General features: G+C 39.7%; 1 pseudogene; it reads right to left on the bottom strand.

The window, feature by feature from the left end:
• Positions 1-5,850: 5,850 nt before the first annotated feature.
• The window catches only part of LOC122346838, a 43,673-nt pseudogene continuing 38,260 nt past the window's right edge, over positions 5,851-11,263 (bottom strand).

Genomic DNA, 11,263 nt, shown 5'->3' with positions numbered 1-11,263 from the left:
TAACAGGGTTGTGTGAAAATATTCCATAGCTTTGCTTCCTCCATTTTTGTGAGGTTTGTACTGCTTTACCTCAATAGCTGCCCAGTGGAAATTTAAAATCTTCCCAAACTATCAGTCACCTTTCTGCCCTATATCAGAATAAATACATACACAGAGCAAACAGAGTTGCTCATTGAGTGTATCTTAATGCTAACTCACGCTTAGTCACTTCTGCACCTGTACAGTTGTACCCCTCCAGGTGTTCATACTCCCCAATGCCAACTTCCCTGTCCCATCATTTCACCTCATTTGTACCCAGTTCTGGCAACAGCAACAGCAAACAAAGGCAATGTCAGACACATGGCCTTTCTTCTCCTCCCCTTACGCGTATGGAAACCATAACTGGAGGCCTTTTGCTGTAAAAAAACAGTAGAGGAAGTTTTGTTTGGCCTTGACTCTGGTGCTTGGTTAATTGGCCTTCTTCCATCGCAGTCTTCCTCTCAAATTGCATCAGTGCTGTAGCAAGAGTGTGGTTAATATAGAGAAGCAGAGTGAAGGCCTGCAGGCCACAACCTAACAGGAAGAGCCCTGTGAGAGCAGAAGAATGAAAGAAAAGACAAAGAGAGAGAAGCAGAGAAATGGAAAAGATGGAGGGGATGGAAAGTGCAGGGGCACAGTTCACTGGCCAAGATACAAACTCTTGACAGGAACCAAGCAGTGATTTAGAGTCAATTGTTTCACAGATGACCAAAACACTTGAGAATGAGCTGCAGTACTAAATGCATTTGCATGCTAATGATATAAGCAGCAAACTGGGAAAAGAGTTGAACAGCAGTACAATAGGGACAGGCGGTGTTTTCACCAGCGCAGGCATTGGAGAGCTAGTAGCAACAGTGAGTGGAGGTAATGAATGGTAATTATTTGCTTGCTGCTAAAAATTAGCAATGGAAATCTCACTAAACACTACATTAGCGATTATTCTCTGGTGTTGTAATATGTTCATACCATCGGTTCTGATCTATTTGTAGCATCTGGAAGAGAGTTAAACTTAGCTGCTTTTCTTTCATGTCCTAATATCTTATTAAAAGTAGGATGTAGAATTGGATCTTACCACAGGCTAAAAGTGTTTTCTGGGATATAATATTCAGTCAGGTGTTAATACAAAATACAATTTGTGTAAATGTCATCATTTACAAAATAATTTATACTATAAGTAATGTATTTGTTTTTTCCTTTTTCTATTTTTAGGTCTATATGGTGCCACTTCTGGGACCATTATTTTTAGGTTATTTTTCAACGGATATATCATAGTTTTCATAGGATAGTTTTTTTTCTTTGGAGTCATTTTAATACTAAAATAAATGTTCACTTGAGAAAAAGGATGCCAAAACAAATCTCTTCATAAAAGGTACCCAAAGTTCACCTTGGCAAAACACTGAATCTTGACATGGGAACTTTTACTTGCTCTTGGTCAAGTAATTTGAGGAAAAAGCTGAAGTGGGACGTGTTTGTATGTTTGACCTTGGCTCCTCTTGCTCCACACCCACTTGTGCGGTTGTGATGGATTTCTTTATCGTGGCTGGCATTCCACAGAATGGCAAACCATGACCCTCTGGTATGGTGCTGCACTCACTCATATCTTATAAATAATATACAAAGATTTTCACTATTCTTGGAAAAATAACTTCTAAACTCATAAAGAAAAAATTAATTTTAGTGGCTGCCCCCATTGAATTAAGTCTAAATATTAGCTCAAAGCTTAGCATAACATATGATTTATCTTGACATAAAGCATTACATGCTGTATTACCCAGCTCCTAACAAAATCACACATATGTCCTCACACACTTAGCTAATATTTGGGCTACTTAAGTGAAGAGAAGGAGGAGGAGCAAAGACGATAGAGAGAGAAAGAGATAAAGAGGAAAATCCTCAAGGTTAGAAGATTCCCTTTCTATAGTTGGCGCTTAAACATGAAGTGTTGAAGTGCTGAGGATGAGCTTTAGCAGATGTGCTCTCAGTGTGCCGTGAAACCTCAAATCTTTCTGTCCCCATCATTTTCCTCCTCTGCTTTAACTCAACTGTTGGATGAACAATTCTATGCCTAAAACAATTATAAACATCCTTTTTATAGCTTCCCATACAAACAACTTGTTGGGAGGTTTCTTAACTTATGAGTGTTCTGTTCCCCATCAAAACTTACACCAGTTTCATTTAAAATAATTTCAAACTTGATGTTTTTTGCATTTGCTTTGGAAGTCCATGTCATGATAGCCTTGGATCTCATCCTTCCTGCTCTTCATCTCAGTCATTCATAAGGTTAGTTAATTGTGGGGCTGCGTTGTTTGGCATCCCTAAGACACTTTACAGATGCATCTGGGTTCTGTTAAAGGGATCTTGCCTATCTTCAATAGAGCAGCTGGACAGGTCCATTGGGAAGACCCTTGAACTTGTTATCTGAGGCTGAAGAAGAGGAGGAAGAGGGAAGGATGAGGGTAAATGAGGGGAGAGAGGAGAGGTCCCAGCTACATGTGAAATCTCTCAGACCCAAACAAAACAGAGCTGTGTAACAAGAAAAGACAAATTTCTGACAATTCTGGGCTAATAAAATGTCAAGCAAAGAAACCATATCACTGTGTTACTATGCCCACCTCTGGAGATCTTGGATGGCAAAGAACCAGCTTCTATAATTCCTGTGAGACTATATATTGATAAACACCAGAATGAACCAATCCCTTTTTTTTTTTTTATGGTAAAAGTCACTTCAAGCTGAGGCAGAGTTGAGTGTGTTTTTTTTTTTTTTTTTTTTTTTTTTTTAGAGGTTTAAAATATTATTAAATATATTAAAATATTATAAGAGGAGTAAATGAGAAAAAGATAACTGGAGGTGGACAGAAAGAATAGGTCAGAAATTTAAACATGCAATAGCAGGCAGTGCTGATCCTTCTTTTGCTTTAGGGAAGCTCTTACAGTAATACTCCTGAGACAACTCTCAAGAACCACCTCAAATTGTTTGGTTCAAGAGCTTTTCTTGTTTTTCAAGGCCTGAAGGTTTGGAATGCCTCCCGGAAGAAATTATCCATGAGGATCTCTCCAAAATCTCACCTGTTCAAAAGCAGCTGCCTTATGGAAAAGATCAACATGTGGATATAGCGTGCAATAAAGCTGAAGTATAATTGATTTTGGTTCAAGCAGCTTGAGTGCAATACAGAAATTATGACCCCAGTTTTAATGCTGTCGCATGCCTCAATGCACCAGTGACTTGCAAAATTGTACTCTAATCGACCTGCAGTTACCTCCCAGTTTGTACTGTGCACTCTTTCTGTAGTTACCACCCATAACTGTACATTCAGTCGTCCTCAGCTATATCACATTAAGGTAATCTAATTTTAGATCTTCACTGCTATCCCCAACAGGTCTTATCTTGTCCTCATTTCATATTAATATTTACATTGTGCTCTGAGATATGAGATACCACACCTGGGTGACACACAGATGCATCACAAGTTAAACTAGGTTCTGTAGAGACAACCATGCACTATTTCAGCAAGCTGCATTGGCCAGGATGTCTAAGTGACTTCATGACTTTAAAATAGGAACTACAATATTGCACCTTAAATTTGTGGAGGGCACAGAATGTCATGTGAGTGGCTGAGAGAGAGACTGGTTGTGTGGCATGTCTGCTCTGTCAGTTGTCCGCTGCATTGGGATTGTGATCTCATTCATCCATTCGCTTGTAGCTCAGTCTGGAAACCCAGCCTCTGTCACCATGGTACTCGGCCAGGCTGGGCAGGGTTTTGGGGATGGAAAGCTGGTAGTAAAGATGGGTGCTCTGGGTGGAGCAGCATATTTTGGGAGGCAATATGACTGGGATGCTGCATCAAACAGATGGTGTTGACTTACGAGGATGGAGCCTCCTCTAAGTTTGAAAAGTGTCCATGACACAGATTAAAGCCCAACTAAACGCAGGATGCAAAGCAGATCAAAGAACTGAGACCTGTCAGAGCATTTGCCACGCTTGTTTTCTGTCACTGGTTCTCCTCATGACAAATATTCTTCTTGTTTCTTTCTCCCCTCGCTCTCTCAAACCACAGTTTAAGCAAATATGTTGCAGCAGCAATATATACTGTCATCTCTCCACTAAAAACATCCAGTAGTTTAGTCACCAGTAGTTTGTGTGACATGTTAAAACTTTGTGGTTAAAACTGAGTTTCATTATCCAACTTCAAGACCTGCCTCTATTTCCTTCAAAGTTACTGAATGAAATACCTGATTCTCCTGCACAAGACTAACACATTTCAAACATACAATCTATACTCACATAGAGTCCAGTGTGCCGTTTCTCCGAAGAAAGGGAAAGCCACAGAGATCGCTACCAGACCTGATCCTCCATCATCTTGCGCTCGATGGTCTGGGAGTCACCCTCATCCAGGCCAAATGGGTAGAACTCCTCCAGCAGGGTACAACCGGCCCACGCCATGAAGCAAAAATAAGAAGCATGCACATGAGAGCACCAGCCTCCTCAGCCACCCCATGACCTTTGTCTGCACAGGGATGGAGAGAGAGAGGACTAATATTCCGGGACACTCAGAAAGGGCAACAAGACAACTCTAAACCCAAGTGTGAAATGCCCAACCAGTGATCCTCCTTGTCTTTCTTCTCTCTCTTTCTGTAATTTTCCTCTTTGGTTTCTAATTCCACCCTTGTTTCCTCTCAGATCTTCTCTCAGCCCTGGTACTTGGGCTGTTGTTCTATAACAAGGGGGTAGATTCCTGCATCTGTGTGCTGCTGGGTGCTCTAGAGCTGCTGTGCTCCGCGTGCCGCTCACTGAAATGAACAGAGTGAGAGAGAGAAAGAAGGAGAGGGAGCAGAGTGATTCGGCTCTATTTTTTTTTTTTTTTTTACAATCCAGTGACTTGGTCCCTGATGGTTAGTTTAGAAATATCCTCAATAAAACCTCTATTCTGCCTGCCAAAGGAGTTCTTTCAGACCCAGCCCCACCCCCAGGGATTCACTACCTTGTATGATTAGGAACTCTCATCCAATAGCTGAGCAGAGACCGGTAACTGGATAAGCACTGGGTGGAGCTATGGTAATCAAAGGGCTGCTTTTAAAGAGACTCTGACAGGGCACTCTCCTCTGCTCTTAACTTTTGCTGAGAAATACCCTTAGAAGAACATGTCTCAGTGTGGTATACACTACCACATGGCAGTGTGAGAGTTCCAGAAGTTGGGATGTCATATTGCATTCCTTGTATATTGTACACAAGATGTATGTCAAAAGGGAGAAAATATACAAAAGCCTTTTGGTTTGGACTAGAGATTTTCTGAAAGATTTCTTACTCTCTGAAAATAAATTTTCCTCCAAATTAATCATACAAGGCAACATTTCAAATATTTGAAATGTGCCTGAAACAACTCCCCTTAAAATAAAATGTGAATCTTTTTATCCAGGGGGTCATTAGTGGCGGGAATCAAATCTTGGAGGCAGAACATCACAAAGATTCTTTTATAGGTAGTTATAGCTTATTTGCGCACATCATAAACTACAGCAATTATCCAGAAAGACCAAAGCCAACTGAGAGCAGCAATTCTTCAGACCACAAAAATCAATCTCATTTTTATTTTTCTTGTTTGTATGGTTTTATTGACTCATAAAAATTACTTTCTGATGAAACAAATCAGTTTTCTAATAGTTACAACATAGCACTGATTATGAAACAGAAATTGTTTTAACACTCCATAATTAGAAAAACACCATATGAAAACATTACTTTTAAGAAAGCATTTGTAGTTAAGATATATGACTCATTATCTGTCCTGATTTACTCTAACTGTATTTTTAGCTGATTGGTGCTAATTAAAACAAGATGATTATTCTCTAAATGGTTTAATTTATCAAAGCAATCATGTAAGCTACAAAGTAGAAAGAAAATAGCATAATTTTGTGGTTTGCAAAACAGTTTGGGGGAACTAGGGTGTAATGTTTAAGGTAGGTACAGATGTTTAAAAGTGTGTGTGGTGTAGAATTCAGACTATGCTTAATACTCTAAGATGAACAGGGATAGACTTAAGGTAGATTTATGGTCTGTTTCAACAGTTTGCTGCACAAATCTTAAAACAATTTGGCAATTGAGAAGCATTTGGTGAAACAGTGATCTCTTTGTTTGTTGTTCTTATGGTGTGGATCAGGATTACTTAAAGTATTTGTGCAAATGTAGTCCAACAATTCTCCCTGAGACCAGTGATTTTGTGAGGTTTAAATCTAAAGTATGTGTGTGTGTATGTGTAACATTTCATTATACATAAGTCCATTCATGTTAGAACAGGCCCTGTTTCATTGGTTATAGGCCTTTGAGAGACTATAAAGATTTTTAGTAAAAAAATCTGTTAGTTGGTCACCATGGGCTGAAAAGCGCTATGGTTTTAAGAGCCCCAATCTCATCATCTGCTTCATATACGCTTGCCTCCTCTTCATCTCCTGCTCCAACTGTTCTTTTAGTGTGCAAACCTGAGTATCACAGAACTGTCAAGCATTCATCAAAGGCTTCTTAATATTTAAAGTGATGTAAATGTCACTATTACAATGCATCAAAATATTATAGCTTTCTCAAACCTGTTCCTCCAAGCAGTGGACCCTCTGGCGGTGAGCTTTCTCTCGAGCCTCCAGTGCTCTCTGCCTGCTGCTGGGAGTCCTCATCCGCTCTGTCTCTAAGTCCAGTTCTTGCCTGTGGCGAGCAGTCACTTCCAGGAGCCTCTGGGAGTGAGTTTGCTCCAAAATAGAGATCTGTGACTGCAGAGGCAACACATCCAATACAAAAACAATAATAGAGTGTTACCAATAATGCTATTATTATCAGACCTTCTATTATGAGCTTTTTAATATTTATAAGTATGTCTATTACCTGTAGAGTGTGAATTTCGGCCTGCGTCTCTCGCTTAGATCTTGCTCTAGATTTCGTATCTTTTGTTCTTGCTGTTTCTCTCACGCTCCACATGCAATATCTCTGCCTCCTTTCTTTGGCGATTTTTTTCTACCTGCACACAACACATGCATGCACACCAAATGTTTCGAGAATAGAAATCTGATGTAAGATAAATTGATGTCTCATGCTGTACATTTATGTAGGAGGATCATTTTATTTTTGACAAGACTGACAAGTCATTAGCAAACACACACAAACACTCTGAATCAAACTCTCATGCAAACTTACCTCAACCGATAATACTAAGAATAGTTAAGGGTACAGACAACGCACTCTGATTAGTGCACAAATTAAACATCACAGTCAGTAACATAACAAACTATTTGAGAGTCATTATGTTTGGCTTTGGATGCTATTTATAACGGCATGATGTACCTTCTCCAGGGTACGCTTTAGAGATGACCTGTCTTTTTCCAGACGGAGAAGTGCCCTCTCCAGCTCAGTTTTGTCTCCTTGTAGCCGATGTGCAGTGGTCTGCAGGGTAGCCACCTGCTCCTGAAGCTGATCCTTTTGTCCCTGCAAGAGTGCATAGCTCTCTTGCACCTCCTGCTTAGCCTGTTGCCTTTGTCTCACAGCCTAGTGAATTAGAAGAAATGTAGAATAGACACCATCTACATGACTGTCCAGACCAGAACTGACGTAAGTAAACATTTTTTGAACTTGAATGTTTCATGTCTGGGGCAGAAACTGCCTGTTTTTGTGTCTGGTTAAGATAATCTTGTCATTTGCTAGAGTTCAAGAACCTTGAATTTTGCTTAACTGACAATAAAAAAAATCTGTTTGTCAGTTCATCACTGTGATGATGGTGTAGTTTGTTTTATTTTTTCTTTGAATTTTGTTGCATTTTATTTTTAATTTTGACTCTGAGAGTGACAGAAAGAGAAAAAGGGTGCATTACTGACAGCAAAATGCGAGACAGCGCCCTTGCCAACATTTCCACGCTTATGTCATTTGAAATGCAAAACATGTTCCAGGATTTGTTTGATGTATGTGCCTCCAAGGACTGAATTATTTTAACAAGATCACCCAAAAATGAAAATTCTGTCACCAGTTACTCACCTTCATGTCATTACAAACCCATAAGATTTTGATTCATCTTCAAAACACAATGAAGACAAATATGGTAAACAGAAGCTGAGCCGTACTTTTATGAAAAGCAGTGAGGTTTCTTTTCGTTTGCCAAGCATGCTCATTTGAGCTTCTAATTGCTATATTTGACATGCTCTATGTATTTATGCAACGATCCATGTTTATATGTGAATAAAATAACAATATTTAGATAAAACCACTTGATTCATTTGAATTTTATTTTTATCTCTTTGAAGATGAAGATGAACAGACAAAACAGCAGTTTTGGAATGACACAAGGGTGAGTAAATGATCACAAAATTTTATTTTGGTTGAACTAACCCTTTAAAACACTGTGTAAACTGTAAGTGTGTGTGTGTGCACTTAACCTCCTGCAGGCTTCTCGTGGTCTGTTTGTCCAGTTCAGAGACCCTGAGTTCAGACTCTTCCTGGCTTCTCTGCAGGATCTGTAGTTTCTCACTCAAGCCTTGATTTTGCTTCCTACTGTTTGTTAGAGCCTCTCGTGTCTTATCCAACCTTTCCTGTACACATATAACACACACAGACAAGTATGAACAGGCATCAATCCACGCATGCATAATCACACATCCAGTTTTAATGAGGAGGCTGTTCTTCTCACTACTACCAGTGTCCTGTCTTTTTAGCCTTTTCCCCCACTCTTTCCAAACTCTCGGATCACTTTTTATTGGCATGAGCTGGCAGGTCTCAAGCAAACTTAGAAAGATTTACACTGAGGCCACAGTGTTTTTGTTTGTTCAGCATCTTTAAAACAGACTCATACTAAGCTTTTAAAGCCCTCCAGAGGAGCCGGAGAAAATTAATGAGTTCAGGCCAGCATTTTAATGCACCGGTCATCCAGCACCTTCAGGAAACAGGCGGCAGCATAGGTAAATACAAAAAAACAAAAACAAATCTGGAAACGTTACGGAACCACAGCATAAATCACTTCACATTGTGGCCATGCTAGTAAGATGATCTGTTGGGTTTCAATTAAGTCTGTACACGAACTTGAGGTGAATTGAGATCAAAACAGATTGTGGCTAAACCACAATGAACTTAATAAGGTTGTTTGTGAGTCCACGATGAAGAAAAAATGATTGACAGTGTTTTAATAAAGCCTCAATAGAGAATTTGCTTAAACATGTTTGAAGTTCACTCTTGTTGAGATATTTAAGCTTGTATTCTAGCTTGCTTTTTGTAGCACTTGTGTACTGTTAGTAGTGTGGTCACTGCTAGTAAGTCAAACCGCAAACTTAGACACGCTTATAAAACCCATGCTAACCTGCAGCATCTTCCGGTCATGTTCATTGGCTGTGAGCTCGCTGTAGCTGTGCGGCCTGTTCTTGTGCTGCTCCTATAGCAGCATTGCTCTCAGTCAAGGATGCAGTCATTGACTGCAGTTGCTCTTTAACTGGCTTTCCTGCAGTTCTGTGTGCCAAGCGGTTGCCAGCCTCTCACCCTCTCAACCTACAATGAAACAACAGTGCATCGTTATATTACTCAAACATGACCGATGTCCTTTTAGACACAGCACAACCCTACACATACCTTCAGGAGGGCAGCACGCTCTTCGCTGTCTCCCAGTTCTCTCTGCGGAGATTGTTGAGGCGGTCCTGCAGTGAGCTGACCTCCGACTCTGTCTCTGTGGCTCGGAGCTGGGCACGCTGCAGCTCTCCCTCCAACCCCCGGCGTGTGAGTTCCAGCCTGGCAGCTCGAGCTTCCGCTGTCTCACAGGTCTCCTTCATACGGCGGCGCTCAGCCTCCAGACTTTCCTCAGTGGCCTGGGAGCGCCCAGCTTCTCCTGAATACAACAGTATATTTATACTGATGATAATGTGACTACTAGAGGTGTAGCTCATCAAAGATTTTCATTGTGAACACTTGATAATTCCTGTTTGTTATATCTGACTGTGGTGCTGGGAGAAAAGCACCACTTGGATTCCAGAAGTAAAAATCCCATTGAATGTCATAGTGTTTGGGTTAACGCATTTTTTTGAGTATTTACTTTTTTAAATAAGTAATTATAGTTACTTTGTTTCCCATATCTTAACTGACAGCATGTTGAGAAAAATTGGGAGAAATGTGTAAACATGATACTTATCGTAATTCTATACTAAATATGAACATTTATTTACTAATTTCACCTGCACAAAAACAGATTCAGTATTCCTCGAAAATGAAGAAAATGCAGATTCGAATATTGTACAGACCTGCAATAATTATGTTAAAGAATGAAATACACTTATGTATTTAATCCCATTTTATTAACCAATGTCTATGCTACTGATCTTCGATGATCCAGTTCAACCATGTGACACATTTGTGTAAAATCTTGTTATTGTGCTGAACTTTCTTCTCTTATGCGTTACATTTTCGTTATTTGTTTGAGCTGTGTCCTTTACTGTAGACATACATTTACATTTCCTTCAACCAGAGGCGTGTTTTATTTCACTTTTGTGCCACATTTTGTATTAAAAACAAACAACCAAGCCCTGCCCATATTTTAAAAGTAATACAAAAGTAATGTAACACAATGTAATTAGTTTTTAGGGAGTAACTTTAAAAGTTGGTGATAGTGGAGTTAAAAATAAATTCCATAGGTTTTTAATGATTACACTTAAATTTGTACATAATATTCATATTCAAAAATGAAAAGCTTTCTCACACTGCATAAACAGCAGAACTACCACATTCAAGACCCAGGGAGGTAGAAAGTAGTACATTGGTAAAATAGCCCACGTGACATCAGTGGTTCAACGTTCATGATAAAGTGGTTCGTAATAAACAACTTTTCATTTATGTTATGGGTTTAGAAACACGATGAGGATAAGTAAGTAGACTCTTCATTTTCGAGTAAATTAACCCTTTACCTCCTGCCTTGAAAAGTGGTGATCACTGCTGCACTCAACTTTGTAAACCATCTTTTTGTTAGCGTAGAATGCATGTAATGTAGTGTTAACCTTCAGTGCTTTGGCTTCTGCCTCAGTTATCTGTTGGCTGTTCTTCATTTTGGCCAACTCTTCACTCATAATCCTATTCTGTAACTCCCACGCTGAACCGCCTCATCCCGTAAGGCGAGTGATGCTTGTGTCCTCTAAATGCTTGGCCAGCTCACGCTTTCCTGGCAAACATACACATACACAATTACATTCACGATAATCAAAAACAGAGCTACAAACTGGTCATCACTGAGTAGCGTGTACCCAAGTT

This window comes from Puntigrus tetrazona, chromosome 6 (genome assembly GCF_018831695.1).
Source record: "Puntigrus tetrazona isolate hp1 chromosome 6, ASM1883169v1, whole genome shotgun sequence".
NCBI lineage: Eukaryota > Metazoa > Chordata > Actinopteri > Cypriniformes > Cyprinidae > Puntigrus > Puntigrus tetrazona.
This window is presented reverse-complemented; position numbering and strand designations above follow the sequence as displayed.